Source organism: Polyodon spathula, chromosome 24 (assembly GCF_017654505.1).
Source record: "Polyodon spathula isolate WHYD16114869_AA chromosome 24, ASM1765450v1, whole genome shotgun sequence".
In the NCBI taxonomy this organism is placed as follows: domain Eukaryota; kingdom Metazoa; phylum Chordata; class Actinopteri; order Acipenseriformes; family Polyodontidae; genus Polyodon; species Polyodon spathula.
In genome coordinates, this window is record NC_054557.1 from 14,158,269 (window position 1) to 14,173,894 (window position 15,626).

At 40.4% G+C, this 15,626-nt stretch overlaps 1 long non-coding RNA gene across 1 annotated transcript; it reads left to right on the forward strand.

The window, feature by feature from the left end:
* Positions 1 to 269: 269 nt before the first annotated feature.
* Positions 270 to 8,094, forward strand: LOC121298857. Its single transcript, XR_005947338.1, has 3 exons — positions 270 to 543; positions 6,845 to 6,899; positions 7,743 to 8,094. It is a non-coding gene; the product is annotated as an uncharacterized LOC121298857 (long non-coding RNA).
* The last annotated feature ends 7,532 nt before the right edge of the window (positions 8,095 to 15,626 follow it).

The window sequence follows — 15,626 nt, forward strand, 5'->3', positions numbered from 1 at the left end:
CTTGCAAACAATGTATTTATTTTTTAAACACTAATAATTAAGTGGGAGTGGGAGACATCCTATCTTCGCAGCAGCAGACCGGGGCTCTTACTTTCTCGACTCCGCGTTTTGACATTTGCAATCTGTTGCCATAATCCTCCTCCCCCCCGCGGGACTTTTGTTATGAAAGCGAGGTTTCTTCTTTTCCGCTTAGTAGTGACGTCATGATGCCCGTGAAACTGACAGGCCACCTGTGGGATGATCTGGGCTTTAAAGAGGCTGACTCGAGCTATAACAGGAGCCCAGGCTATTGTCTCAGCTGCGATATGAAGGGGGACTTGTCATATCCAACCCCGGTCCCTAGCCTGGAGCTACCGGGGGGATAAAAAAAAAAAAAAGAAAACAGTGGTGAGTTCTCCATGAAACAACCAATTTCTAGCAGCGAGTACTGCTCTGTCAAAGAAACACCATCTCCAATCAAGACCTAGCACCACCGAGGCAGCAACAGAAACAACAGATATAAAACAGTACAATACACCAAAAGCAGAAAAGACGCCAGGAAAGGTAAGAAATAACTGTATGATCGTATTAATAAGAGCAGCATGTGGATGATATAGGATAGTAAGCTGCTGTTGACAATTCGAAGAGCGAACTCGTTGCTTTACTGGGCACGTTGTTTATGTGTGCAATATCAATTCATATATAGAAATCTATGATTTACTAAATAAGCTAGATATGGTTGTGTCTGATGATGGCGTTGAAAGGCGTTTGTGAAGGATGTGCCCCACATCTCGAAAGTGAAATAGCCAGGGATTTGCCGGACACTGACAGCAACAGGTTGAAGGCAGGAGCAAGTGGTTGAACTTCACTGAAGAAAGGCAAGGCGTAGTTCAGAAAGAATGCATGCTTGTGGATTCGTGTTTGCTACTTTCACGATGATCTGGATACACACGCAAATGAATACATTCTTTCTGTATATGTTAAAAACACAACAACAGATAACCAGTTTAGTAATTACGCTTGGTCTGTAATCAATTCTTCCGTTTTTACTTTGTTTTCTATTGAGGTTTTCATTTTCTTCAATTTTATCGCTTCACCCAGAGCGGTTTTGTCTTGACGGATACGTCTACACACCCATATTCACAGCTGCCCACCTCTTATTAAACTACTCTCACTGGTTTTATGACAATTCAATCAATAATGCTATCGCATATAGGGAGGACGCTCCAAATGTCAGTAATTTGATTTGATAGACGCTTATTGTACTTATCTTTGACAAATTCAATACGACCAGGAGGTTATATAGAACTGCTCCGCATATAGACCAACAGTGTATCATCTATTGCGATGCATGTTACCTTATTTTATTTTATTTTATTTTATTAAAACAACTAAGCTATATCCACTATACTGGAGTGTGTGTGTGTGTGTGTGTGTGTGTGTGTGTGTGTGTGTGTGTGTGTGTGTGTGTGTGTGTGTGTGTATAAATAAGTATGAATAAGTCTATATCTATACCTATACACCGATACTGTGCACTTTTGGGTGTGTTTGTAACTTCGCCCAATGCCCCGACACCTTTTCGGGTCTCTGGTGGTGTTGAGTGTTTTCACGGCTGAGGGATTTTTCATTTGCAGGGTCAGCTAGCTCGGTATTGTTGGGGCTGCTGTAGTAACCAGAGAGCGCTTCTCCCGCCCTTGGCGCCATTCTATAGTAAATCCATTGGGCCACCACTGCTCTGGAATAAAATTAAAACAAGTCGTTTCCAAAATCACCCGCAAGGCCACCAGTTCAGAAAATGAATTCCACAAGCCACTCCACAGCCATTTCTCGGTAAGAGCAGGCTAAAAAAGCACTGTGCTATGATCGCGGTGGCTACCATCTAATATATTTCAATTATAGAAGCCTCATACCAACACCCCATAGTTACCATATCATTCAAGTGTTCTATTAAAATGTCCCATTTGGGCTGATTCACATGCAATTCTAATAAAGTAATACCATTATGTTGTAAAGTTTCATGACAAACGATTCCAACATGACGTTTTATATTATTATTATTATTATTATTGAATAAATAATAATAATAATAATAATAATATAATATAATAAAATAATAATATATCATTAATTTCGGTTCATAATTTGTAATTAATTACAAACAAAAATATTGTCATACCACTACACAAAGGCATCTGTTTTATTGAAGGAGACGCAATTATGCTTTAAAAATATATACACACCCCATTCTTGTAATACTGCACGATATTTCTGTTTTTTAAACATGGCTTTTGTGGTGGCTCAGATATCTTTATCACTTAGTATTTTCCAATGTAATCACTTATTGGAGTCAATCCCAGAAAACCAACGTGCCATAGCATACAGTTGCCATAAGAGCACTTCCTTGAGCACAATGTAGAGAAGTCATTCTTGAACTGCCTGTTCAGGAGAAACTCCTGTCAGGGATCGTCGCTCTCGAATATTTGCAGGAGAGATCGGGGGATCTGTGAAAATAACAGCGAGGGAAACAGTTTCAGCACCTTCGCTTCGGACAGCGCCATGCCTCCCAGTACACACAAGAAGCGGGATATCTCCTGCGTGGTTGTACTCATTTTCTAGCACCACCGGGGCAAACAGACTTCTTTTATATATATATATATATATATATATATATATATATATATATATATATATATATATATATATATATATATATATATGTGTGTGTGTGTGTGTGTGTGTGTGTGTGTGTGTGTGTGTGTGTGTGTGTGTGTTAGTTATGTTCGCTACATGAACGGCATTAGACTAGGTAATGACAGTGTGTTTTTAGTACAAACGTGGATGTGTTAGATCCCAGCTAAAACACCGCTGGGATCCAACAGCCTGTCTCACTTTTTTGAAGATGAAAGCGCAAAGAAGAAAAAAGAGTCCTTATCGATTAGTGTATGATTTCTATTATTGTTGTAAAAAAATAAAATAAAAAAATAAAGTAATGTAATGTAATATAGCCACCTTGTCTGCGGACAGGACGTTCTTCAAGGTACTTTTAATATTTGCCGTGGATCTGATAGAGATCGGGCGTTCCAAATACGAACCATCGAATTATGGAACCCGTAATTGATCTATTTAAACCTTCTTTTACAAAATATGTATGTATTCATTTATTTGTATTATTCCTAACTTGATTCCTTTTTGTAAGACATTAAGATAAAAGAAAAAAGATAGCTGCAGTACAGATAAAATAATAATAATAATAATAATAATAATTAATAATAATAATAATAATAATAATAATAATAATGATAAAAAAATGCATCCCTTGCCCTAGCAGTTTATAAACGCGAGTATGCATTGTCAGTGTTCACGATTTTTATCGCGCTCTTTTCCTGTGCAGTCGGCTGCGGCTAGTGAAGCTGAAGCCGTGTTGTTTCGCAGATGCCGGTGCCGCTCTTGTTCAGTGTGGGCTCTGTTAAGCCCCAGGATTTAATAACAGCTGTTAAGAGAATCTCACAGCAAAGACCGACGCCTCTATTACAGTATACACTCTAACAATAACTAACCTGCATTTGTTTAGCGGGATTTACCTTTGAATAGAACACTAATCATTATTATCTTGTGTTTTTATAATATTTATGGAACTGATCAATGGCAGTAAAGAACAAATCATTTTAGATAAATACAACAACTTCATGGTGTCGAAAAAAAGAAAATAGAAAGCTCCAAAAGCCATTAGTATTTTTGTAGAATAATACACGTATTCACACACACACACACACACTCACGCACACACACACACACGCACACGCACACACACACACGGGTGGTCTAAATAGCACCTCAGACAGCGAGCCTTCCGAAGAGACCAAATGAAACTGTTATCTCTTTCTTGATATTCTTTCAGGACCAAATGCAATTATAATAATCAAGTTACTAATAACGCGAGGCTTGGTTGTGTCCTCCCTACGCGCGCTTGATAAACGCAAATCACCACACTGCATACAAACAATCAAACACAAATAAAACTGTATGGGGAAGAACGTTTTCTTTCAAATTGAGGATGACAGGATGTTCCTTAAGCAGCCAGAGATAATGTCATTACAAGGGAAACTGTCCCAAGGCACACACATGAATACCAAAGAGTAAATGCAACATTCATTCATTCCTCTCGGGCTCCTATTGTGTCATAAAGACTTTGACATGAAAAATGTTTGCTTTGGTTGTTATCTTGTAAATTCAGCTTAATTTGAAAAAGAGCTTCATCAATACCGCAGCTGGCCTTTTTACCCCTTGAGGCAAAAAGCACATACACAAATACAGCCTAGCGCCAGTATAATGTGTGAGAGGGATTCATTTATTTATATATTATATGGTGGGCTAAATGGATTCTATTGGGTGTGGTTACAGTCTTTTATATTTCAAATCCTCATTGCTGTGCTGCATGTAGACCAACCATTAGTTTTCTTTTGGGACCCTCTCGTTGCTTAAAGATGCGTTGCAAAATGGTCTTTGGTTTCCCAGCTTCAGTTATAGACTGGGATGCAAGTGCTAATACTGTGATGCCAGTTGGTCACGTGAAAGGGGGCACACCCTGTGCTAAAGCTACAGGAGAGCTTTGCCATAGCTTCTACCTCACCAGTCATGCTGTTTATCAAATATGCCAAGGTGGTCTTAGGCTATTTTTCCTGCTGCATCTGCAGTAGCTGACCGGTTGTGTCTGGAAGGCTGTGATCATGTGTATAGTTATCATATGTGTAAAGGTTGTGAGGAGTTAGGTCTGAACCATTGCTGAGCTGGAGACTTGAAGACATCTTGTGCTGTTATAGAAATGTGGCTTGAGGAATAGTGGCCGTTATCATGCGCTAGCTCCTCCTGGGAAGTGTCGATGGCTGTATATTTTGTTCATACTTTCCACTAGGTAATTCAGTTATTATCCATTAATGAGATGCATTAATTAAATGACCCTTTAATGTTATTCCTCATCATGACTTAAAATGAGCCTGAACGACAAGCGAAAGGAAGGATGAATTGGTGAATCTAAAGATAGATCATATGGGTGGCTGGTGCCTCCAGCATCACGCCTTGTAGGTTTCTCTCCTGTGCCTAACCTTGAGATGTGTAATCGTCTTTCAAGAAGGCAGGTCTTTTGAAAATGATGTAGCACTGCAGGGCATTTAAAGTAACATCAAAACGCAACAGAATTTGTGTAAGAGGAGCCATTTGGGAGAGCGTTTGAAGTGCAAACACAATCAGGGAACAGCAGCACCACAATTGAGCCGTCAGAGCACCCCAGTCCCTGCAGCGCTGTCAGGATTCGCTGCAGCCTTTGATCTCTGCCTTTGAGGGCTGTGGGATGAGGTGTCTATAGGGTGACACAAGGAATAAAGGGCAGGTTCAAAACTTTTAACAACCCAGGGCTACTGAAGACCTTGCACTACACTAAGTAACCTTAACAATCCCATTGCCGATTTGCCCAGTATATGTACACCATGCTGTTAATGCTAATATTCTGTTATCTATTGAAACATGTTCAATTATCAGTGCTGTTAAGAGGGATGTGCTGTATGCTTAGCTAACTATTTGATCGATGCATTGTGATTAGGAATATGCCCAGGTTATCCTTGACCACTAATAGGACAATTAAGCTGTACACTCCTAAGACTGGGGCCTGAGAATCTGTAACATTCATTCCATGCCAGCCACACTAATTCTTTCTAGCACCTTAGCAGTTAAAAATACCTTCTCAAGAGAAAAGCATGAAAATCCTGCCACATGAAAGCCTCTATAAAAGCTCTTTATGTACCCTGCCCCCCTGCAAGCTAATAAGTATCGTAAGGTGATGGAAATGGCAAGTGTATTTATGCCAGAACAATAGTTTCATTTTGTAGAGCTTTGATTTTTTTTTCAAGGTCTTGACAGTACTGCACGCGAGCTTGCTTGAGTGTAATCGTGTGTGTATTTCAGTGTTTTATGCTCTGGGAAGCGATTGGGAAATAGTTCTATTTATGACAGCACCCCTCTATAGAGTGTTGCTTCTCAAAACTTAAAAATTGACTAGCTTGACTGCTGTCTTTGTGATCATGCATGAAAGGCCCTATAGGGTGAATATATTCTGATAGATGACTGGTGTTGGTGTATATCAGGTAACCAAGTCCACAATGCTATATTATAATAGGTGGCATGATCTATGTATAGTGGGATCACAAACCCCACAGCTCAATTAGCACTATACAAGGTGTCATTCACGTGTGTGTGTGTGTGTGTGTGTGTGTGTATGTGTGTGTGTGTGTGTATGATTATATCAAACCATATCAGAAATTTCAATGACAACAAATCCTTTAGAAACCGCGCTCGCTTGGTCATTGCACCTGGAGAAGGGACTTGGCCTTCTTTCCTGTCATTTATCAACCAGTTTGACAGCCATGCTTTGCAACCAATAAGCCAGTAACATGCTTTTACCCCAAAGAGACAGCTGACATGAAATGATCTCGAAGCAGCAAAGCAGTAACAGGCTCTCTTTCCATATTGACTGGAGAAGCTATCCCAGGGGTCTTCCCTTGATGTGCGTGAGGTGGGTATCTGCTTTGCTGTAAGATTGTAATATATCATTAGCGGCACTGAGGAGGATGTGAATAGGGCAAAGAGTATTTTGTTTGCATTGGGATCGGGTTGGATAATGTGAAATAAAGAAGTGGAAGCCCAGACTTGAAAAGCACTTGTTGCTAAACAGGTGAGCCTTCAGGACTGGAGCACTACATTTACTGACAGGAGGGCTATAAGAGAGCAGAGGAATCTTTCTAATAACAGTGCTTGATGACTGGTCCAAAAGGAGTGTGAACTAACAGTGTAATCGTCTCTTTTACACCCACAGGGCTGGCTCTTGGCCAAGGCTGAAATGTAGCCACCACTATGACCTTCATGACAAGGTAAATTTACATTTAAATGTCTATTGTAATCCTGAGTCCCTTAAAATTGGGGGGGGGGGGGAAGCAATTTAGCATTATGTAGTTGGAAGATTAACAACTTAGTTAATTTAAAGGTTGTCTTTAATAAAGTAAATGAAAAATCTTTCATCAGCTCATTAAATGGGTTTAGAAAGTATGAGTACATTAACTGAAATAGCTGCCTTCAACCTTGTATCTCAGATCTTCATTTTCCTATACAAGCTTATGGAATGCTTTGGGGTAGAATGTTGCTACCGCATCATATGGAACCCATATGATATGTGATCAAATCAAAGGATCAATAAATTGATTAAAAACACACTTCATATGAAATTGAAATTACTTTCAGGTTTCTTTATTATTCCTCACCATCTTTAGCAAGATGTATTTGATGAAGAGTCCTTCAGTGAGTGGAAACATAAATGGGATTCTGGTTTCAACTGAATCACGAGGAAAAACATCCTACTTTAATCATGGATTCCTTCCATGGATTGATCATTGCAGCAGTCTTGTAATACAAACCACTGAGGCTGAGATTCAAAATGACGACAACAATAACTGAAATGTTATATTACGCTAAAACTGTTCAAACGGACAGAAAACATCAATGAATCTGGGTTTTAAGGATTTATTTGGTACTTCTTTAAAGCTCCTTTATGGAAGTCAATACAGTAATTCAGATTCACTCCAGCCCTAGTGCGGAGTAGTTATGGACATCGCTTTGTGTCTCAAATGCCATCAAACAAAAGAGAAATGTGAGGGCCGTGCATTGATAAACGCTGAAGTCCTACGTTGATATAAGGCGTGTTTTCTCTGCTCTTACAGAATGACAGCCCCTAGTGCAGAACAGCTCTCGTGGAAGGGCTGAAGACAATGGAGGGACTCGGGAGCAATGAAGTGCGCCCTGGAAAGCACTGCGATGACAAAATGAAAGGTTAACCTTTAGCACCCCACCTCCATCCTCTCCCGGTCCCTGTGGCATTCTTATTGACTTGCTTACCACTGTGGTTCTTAAGAGAGAACAGGTGTGGTTTCCAGTTGCAGTCCCCTGTTGCTATGGTTATTCTGCTAATCAGGTAAATAGCGCAGCTGGGTAAAGAGATATAAAATAAAACAAAAAAAAAAAAATGTTCAATGGGCCGAATGCAGCCAGGCAGACGCTGCACTCCAAAAATAGCACAACGATAAGCTCGCCAGCCAGCAGGAATTGATGTGGGTTGTGTGTGTGTTTTGTGGCAGGGGTGGGGTGCGGAGGAGGTGGGGGGTAGACAGATGATCTCAGCTGGTCCAGCACGGTGCAGTCATGCACCAGGCCTGGATCGCTGGGGTTACCATGTGAACAGAGATTTCACTCAATATGCTCACACTGCCTTTGGTAATGCTGCAGGAAATACCCAAGGTAGGGGGTCCTATTCATTTATGGATTCAAAATATTTCACACAAGGAAACCATTCTTTTCCTGGAAAGAAATAGTATCTGATGTTTGTTTTGTAGGAGTTTGGAGCTCATGTACTGCTTTCCTGGTGGTTACCTATCCAACTGGTAGATAGAGTACATTGCTAGATTATATTGCCCTAATTAACTTTGAGAATTGTGAGTTTCCTGTCAGTTTGTCTACATCGGAGCTAGCCAATCACAGTGCTGGAGGACAATATAGAACAGGGTTTGAATAAAGACCAGGAGAGGACAGGCCCACTTTGGGCACCCCTGAATAAATGGAATCTCACTCCTGCTTCCTTGTCGTGTATTGTATTTGTTTTTCTTAATTGTTTCCACTAACTGAGAGTTGCTACATACATCTTAATGTGTACCATGGGTGTGTAAAAAAACCCTGTGGTTGATAGGACTCACTTCCTCTGGATATCTTGTCTTGTGTAGTCGTTTACAGAAAATATACTCCATATCTGAGTTCACCATTCATGAATTACCTCTGTCCGAAGCAATTTAGCATTATGTAGTTGGAAGATTAACAGGAACTAATGTGTGTTTGTTTACGTAGAGATTCAGAGACCGGTGTGTATATTAATGTAAACCAGCGCATGCACACATGCAGGTTGAAACAATTACAAGAGGCTGGAGTGTATGATAAACATGTGGTGAGGATTGGTATGAAATCAAGGCAGTGATCATGTTCCCCATGAGGAGAGGAACAGATAGACAGACAGACAGACAGACAGATGCAGTCAGAACAGATGGGCCCCATTATTGAATGACAACCATAAAATGGGTCTAACGTTATTGACCGCCAGCATCTGGACATCTGTTTACCAGAACTCAATTCAGCAGATACTTGCTCAGAGTAAATACTGCAAGTGTTGAAATAATGATTTGTATTGGATGAAGACATTAACAGTATAACAAGTAAAACTATGTACAATGCAGGGTCAGGGTAAATTCCTTTATAAAATCAATTTCCAATTCCCTGATGATCAGTTCCAACACATCATCGTTCAAAATTGCAATTAGCAGTATTCTGTTAAAATGAACCTTTCACAGTGGCAACAAATTATATTGAACTCACTGTTAGTTAGTCAATTCAACTGGCTTCAAATGAAAGCGGTCGAACAGTCACAACGATTATTTTGTCTCTAAAATGTAAATTCTAATTCCAATTCCTTCAAAAGGAGTTAGAATTGGAATTGGGAATTGAAAATCAGGACCTGACCCCAACCTTGATACAATGACATGCCTTGCAATTTATATCTATGACAGGAAGATAGCTGTGATAATGGTTTTCTGGTCACCTTCAGATTGGAAATAGGTCGAGCCTCGATAAGCATGGCAACGTCAGCTCAAGACTGCCTGCAGAGACTCACCTTAGATAATTAAGACATAAACTGATGAGTAGGTCCCATGTAAAAAAAAAACTGCTGCTGTAATACGGTATAGATCTCACCAAGCTCCAGTGGAGATCACTTTCTCTGCCAAACTGCCATGCTTCGGAAAGGATTTGTGTCACTTTCTGACAGCAGTGAGCAGAGATGGGGAGTGCAGGCCAATTATCCACCCCCACACCCCTCAAATTTCTGCCGCAATAAAATGAAAGACAAATTCCCCACAGGGGCCCTTTGGGAGAGCGCTGTGGTAATTAACAAGAGGCTATACTGCAGCCCCAGCCAAAGCAATTACTGCAAATCACAGACTTTATCATAGCTATTGAAAACCTGACCGCTGTGGACACGTGGGGCCTTTTGAACAAAATCAACATTAAAAAAGAGTCGAACCTGCCTATAATGGCCTTTCAAAGCACAGTCTAAAGAGATCGAACACACAGGCAGCCTTCCACAAAGATGTCCGTCAATACAGTTTTATATTTATAGAAAGGAATAGTGCATTGTTACATCATTAACTATGTAGTAAATGACATCACAAGCACATTAATGGATAGAAATAGAAATAAGTCAGTGTAGTTAACATATATAGTAATAGTATATATTAAAATTGCCCCTCTCATCCCCTGTCAGAGCCCCTAATGAAGAATCAGTAAGGGCAGCTCTAACCAGCAATACCTTGACTTGTTTTTTCAGTCACTTCTGTTTCTGTAACTCACACACCTAATCAGCTCCGCTCAGTGCCCGGGGAGAAGAGGAAGTAATGAATTGCAAGGTGAATGAACAGCCGGTTAAGGTGTACCAGCCGTGCTCCTCACAGGACAGGCTGACTCCATGAGAAAGCAGTCTGCTTATAAAGGTGATGGCAGCGAGCCACCTTAAGAGCAAGACTAATCATGGTGGGATCTGTTGAATGAAAGCTGCCCGACTCTGCTGCTGGAAGCTGTTGTGCAAACAGGAGGATGAATTTAGCGCTTGTTATTTCTGCCTCTAGACACTGTTCTTTATGACCCGGAAGCTTTGTCTCCCCCGTTGCTTGGATCAGTGCTCATGCCAGGTTTCTGTGCCCCAATGCCGTTGTGTTGGTGGGTGTTAGTGCAGATCTCTCTAAGTATGACAAGACTTTCAACTCGCCTACACGAATATTGGAATAGATCTTCCCCGTTTACTTAGTGTGTTGTGTTGATATGCCCCTTCATTTGAGTCAGATATTTCAGTGTAAGGGATCGGCAATGTGGAAGCAAATGTAGTTACAGATAATATTATTATTTTTTACCTTCAATAAGTCATGATGGGAAATAGCCAGCTGTTTTCTACTTAGCGCATCTATAAGTGTTCTTGTCAGCAGCATAGTACCACAGGCAACTCAGTCCCACAGATACTTAGTCCCATGCTTCTTCATCTGGAGATAATTACATAGACGATAATCATTTTTTCCAGTTATGGATTGTGGGTTTCGTGAGGCTTTGCAAATAAAACTCACTTAGTGCACCTGTATATCAGGGTTGCCTAGATTATGAGTATTGATCATCTTGAGGCAAGCTGTCCCAGTAGCCCCCTGGAGAATCTCTGCGCTGCTCAGTCCTATAGCTTTCTTACTAATAGGCAATCTGCACTACAGAACAGTACAGTAAGTATGCATTCACTTCTGCAAAATGTATACAGATAGCAATTTGAGATCATTATAAAAAATCAATTTATTAAACAGTAGTAATAGTAAACAAATAATAATAATAATAATAATAATAATAATAATAATAATAATAATAATAATAATAATAATAATAAAACATTAATTCATATTTATATTAGAATATTTATTTATTGATGTGGGATGAGATCTATTGATCCTTGCCATGGGTCACTCAAAAACATGATATTTCTGAGAGAGTACTGCCAGTGTAAGACTGTTGGGAGATTCACTGCAGTGGTACCTGTGAGCAGTATTCTGAGCAGCTGAGCGGAGATTGAGATAAAAGGGAGCTGCAAGCACTGACACCCATAACATTGTCGAACTAGCCATGTTCTCTGTCCTGTTTCTAAAATCAGAAGAAAAAAACACTGGGATCGGTTCATTTAGTTCCACAATAACCTGGCCTTTTTCACTTTCCAAAAGACTTTCAAACTGATCTTATGCTTTGCAAGACATTTAGGATTGAACAAATATAGAACACAGGCGATGCAGGTCATTATCTCATCCCAGTTAAAGCTTGCAAGCTGGGTTTTAACACAGACAACCTTTCTCTTGATGGCAGCCATGCTTCTATTAATGATTAAAGACAACAACAGCTAAGTGGAGTTTCACAGATTTCAATGAGATTGAGTTTGTATCCCAGCTCCACTTGGGCAGCTCAGTCTACACTCTTTGAGGGGGGTGGAGAATTAATTATGCAAATGTATTAATATGCCCTGGGTAAGGGAAGTGGGGTTCAATCCCATTAAGTGCCAGTTGTGGCTGTCACAATCACTTGGTGTAAATGTTTGTTTGAAGTGTTGCAGCCTCTGGGGGTTTCTTAACGTGACAGTACCTCATTAGAGACGGGCTGCATGGGGTTTGTAAACGGGGCTTGTCTAGTGGTGAATCCTCATTAATATTGAAATGCATGTATAGAGGGGAGCCCCTTTGTACATGCAGCCTGCTTGTTTCTTAATGCCTCGTTTCCACTCCAAGTTTTCCATGCTTGGGCAATGATTCCCATGCTGTCATGATTAAACCATGGAGCCTGTTTATCACAGTTCTTCAGTCTATTGATTGGCTGGTGTCTGCCATGAAGTTTACTGTTAAATCGATTTGGAGCAGAAGCTTGATTATCCAGCTGGGTAACCCGGAACCAATAAACACACACACACACACACACACACACACACACACACACATATATATATATGTGTGTGTGTGTGTGTGTGTGTGTGTGTGTGTGTGTGTGTGTGTTTTTGGTTCCCGTGTGTGTGTGTGTGTGTGTATATATATATATATATATAATATACTATATATATATATATATATATATATCTTATATATATATAGATATATAATATATATTGTGCTGGACTGAACACTGAAGTCCACTTTATTTATCCACAGTGCAGAAATAGCAAAATCTAATATTTTCTGCTTTGCCCCAAAGCATCGCTGGCAACTTTAGCATGATGTTAGCAATCACAGTGCCCAGTACATATTGTGTTGAATTTCATTCTGGTTTTGTGATGTGGAGCACTGTTAGGACCACCAAACTAGTGTCATTTTACAGAAAACCTGCAGTTTTTGTGATTCCCTTGTTACTGTCAAAAAATAAATCGTTCACTACTGATATGTGCTAATGCTGGAAACCAACTGTTCTCCAGAAAATGTAGACAGTACAGAAAATTGGTTTCCAAATCCCATTGTCATATACATTTCAACACTAGACAAAAAAACAGCACAGTAAAAACATGCAACAATGTGACATGTTATATCAATTAATATGAATTGAGGTTTCATGCATGCATGATAAACAGACAAGAAGGAAATGTGACCTGGGACTAGTTGGTTACATTAGATCTCCACTACCTATATTCTCTAATTAAGGATGAAAAGTTATTCACCCTAGCTTGAGTGACATAGCTAAGTTGGCTTAATGTTGTATTACTATGCCAGGCTCTGTCTATTATTTTTACCAGAATCCTGCATGGAAACACAAGACCTGCTTACATGCAGGCTTCCCGAAATCTTTTAAATAAATACATAAATGCATGGGCGACAGCTTCACTGTTTAAAATAGTCTTGGGTATTCATAGAGGCGCAGGGCTCCATTCTAGCCAATATATTCCTAACAGGAAAAAACAGATCTAATCCAACCTAATTTCCCCATCACAGTGTGGCTTCCGCAGTAATACATTGCCCCCTGTTGAGTCAGTGTCAGCGAGGAGCAAGTCGTTAATGACCCTTTCCTTCAGAGCAAAGAATCGGCCTGTCATTCTGTACAATACTGCTGGCCTATTGTTGCTGCTCTATTGTTCATGCTAACCCGAGCAGTGGCTCATACAAAATAAATGGGCACTGTAACATGAACTCGGGACAGTCACGCCAGCCCAGAGGCAACTGTCAATCCCAAGGTCACTGGGGGGAAAAGGTGGTGTTGCTATTGGGGCTTCATCGACGGTTTCTAATGAGTTTAGAGTGTCGAATTGGTTCAGTGACATTGTCACTTGGGTGACCATGCTGGGTGTTTGGGAAAAGAGTAGTTAGTGCCATTGTGGTGGCAGCAGTGCAGTGGTGTAGCTGAAAATTGAGTGCTTTGGTTCTTGCTGTGAAGGGTGATGGTGCTGAAGAGATGAGAGGTGCCAGGGTGACAGATTGGAGAATGATGCAGATAACAGGCTTTGCGGGGCATAGGATGTGAATCAAAGACACCATGCTTCTGCACTACAGAAGGCATGCAGAATTAGCCATCTGCATTCTGAAACATGGCCATGCTAAGTGGTCTTTAATGCAAGCGCAGATTCCTGTTGGTAGCTGCCCTCAAATTCATTTTGTACAGAGTCTAAATGTCACACATCCTTGTAGTCAAGCTTCCTCTATTAAACTCATAAAAGGCTCTGAGTGCGCGCTTGTATGTGTGTGTGTGTGTGTGTGTGTGTGTGTGTGTGTGTGTGTGTGTGTGTGTGTGTGTGTGTGTGTGTGTTCGTGCGTGTGTGGAGGGGGAAGGGGGGGGATTTATTTTTCTGTATTAATTTACATTTTATTCAGGCCTGTTGTGGTTCTAAGTGGATTTTGTTGCTGCTTCCAGGAGGCTGACATGGGCAGAATGAAGACGCCTGAGTTTCATCAGCAGGGTCCTCACATCGCCACTGTGTTTCTTTGTGCAGTGTGACCTGTCAATCAGCTGAGCCCTTACCGTACATTGGTACATCTGAGGGACACCTGAGGGCTAATTCTGGGAAGGGGTTTATATAAGATATTATGGCTAAATTCCCAAAGCTATTGACTCCAATTCGTCATTAGCACAATTTGCAAAAAAGGGAGACGCACACAATAATTTAACACACCAGAAATAAACAACTAAGACTTTTAATTCAGGAGTCTCGAATGAAGTGTTACGTTATTTCTTATTCTTTTTAGACATTTAAATGGTGTTTTCCATTGAGAAATAATGATGATTTGCAGTAAATATCTTTCAGAGTCTAACCCTATAGGGTATGGCACAAGACAATACCGATTCTAAAATGATCAATCAACCAATCAACTGATCAATCAATAACTTCCTTTATTTAACCAGGTAAGACCCAAACAAGATACTTCAGACATATTTACTGTCACATTCATGGCCCTGGAGTTGTTGACAGATTACAATTTATTTTCTGATTATAAGCCCTTTTTCTGTTGCAGGCTACTTAATCCATCATCCAGCAGCAGCAGCAGAGAATGAGAGACAGCAACAGATTGAGAAGTGCTGCCCGGGTCCTGTAGGCGGAGCACTGTCCAGTAAACACTGCCACTGATACAGACAGTGCTGGCCTTTCAGCCACAGTATTTCAGTGCTGTGTTACTCGCTGCACAGGGACGACAGCGTTAAAGTAAAACAGGTCTCCCAATTGAAAAGGAGAGTTATTAAATCAGCTGGAGCCTCTGCTGTATTTGAATAGAAGTAAGAGAGGAGGCAGGGGAAATGAATTCCAGGGGACTGACTGGAAATAAGGGAGGGGGGGATTTCGGGAATGAAGATATGACACAGGATCGTTCGGATGAAAGGGTACAGACTGTGATATACTACTAAATTATTAACTCTAAAGCTTTGGATTGATGGATTCATCGCTAAGATTTTATCATGAACAGAAGCTACTTACCTTGATTACAAATGTAGGTGCCAGACTGACAGCTGGTTTTCTTTTTATGGAA